Below are 1,265 nucleotides of genomic sequence, written 5' to 3' on the forward strand. Positions count from 1 at the left end.
TCGGAGATGGCACACTAGTATAGAAAATGTTAGGAATTTCAGGGGAGCAGACTGCGATTCTAATCATTTTCTTGTAGTTACCAAAGTTCACCAACGGCTATCTACAGCAACATCAAGGTGTCACAATGCAGAACTTGTTAGGTTCGACACTAACAAGCTAAATGATGAAAACTTTAGAAGAAGGTACGTGATAGAAATTTCAAATAGGTTTGATGCACTCAGTACACACGAAGATCAAGACGAGGATGTAAATAAACAGTGGATCACTGTGAGGAATAATATCAAAGAGGCAGCGAAGGTCACAATAGGTACAATTAAGAAGAACAGGAGGAAACCGTGGTTTGATGAGGAATGCAAGAAATTGGCAGAGGAAAGGAGAAAAGCGCGATTAAATTGGGATAGAATGGGAGACAGAAAACGAGAGGAGTTTTTGAACGTGAGAAGGGAAGTTGGTCGTAGGCTACAGGCAAAGAAGAGAGATTATTTGAACAATCAAATTTAAAAAAGTGAAACAAACAGTAAAACAAAAAACATTAGGGAACTTTACATAGACATAAATGGGTATAGGAAGGGGTTCAAGGCTAGGACAAATGCATTTCGAGGGGATGCCGGGGGAATACTGACAGACCCCAGAGCAATATTAAGTAAATGGAGGGCGTATTTCGAGCATCTATTAAATGTACACCAGGAAGCAGGAAATGAGCAGGCGTACGAAACACATACAGCAGAACCCCAGACACCTGAGCCAACGTTAAAGGAAGTAAGAGATGCAATCAACAAATTGAAAAACCATAAAGATTGCATAACTGCAGAATTAGTTAAAAATGGGGACAGAAATTGGTGGAAGTAGTTCACAAAGTGATAACTAAAGTATGGAATTCAGAGATGATATCTGAAGAGTGGCAGGAGTCGATTCTGTCCCAACTTTTAAGAGGGGCGACAAAATGGATTGTAGTAATTATAGAGGGATATCGCTATTACCAGTATGTTCCAAATTTTTCTCGAATATTCTGCTAAGCAGGCTTACACCATGTGCAGATAAAATTGTGAGGGATTACCAAGTTGGCTTTTGAAGGAACAGATCAACTATAGACCAAATATTCACCCTGCGTCAAATTTTGGAAAAGAAATGGGAATACAATAAACCAGTTCATAATCTTTTCATAGATTTTACAAAAGCATATCATTCAGTATTGCAATGAAAATTGTACAGAATTCTTTTGGAACTTGAAATACCAAAGAATTATGTTAGACTTATAGAAGGA

Source organism: Schistocerca cancellata, unplaced genomic scaffold (genome assembly GCF_023864275.1).
Source record: "Schistocerca cancellata isolate TAMUIC-IGC-003103 unplaced genomic scaffold, iqSchCanc2.1 HiC_scaffold_785, whole genome shotgun sequence".
Taxonomy (NCBI): domain Eukaryota; kingdom Metazoa; phylum Arthropoda; class Insecta; order Orthoptera; family Acrididae; genus Schistocerca; species Schistocerca cancellata.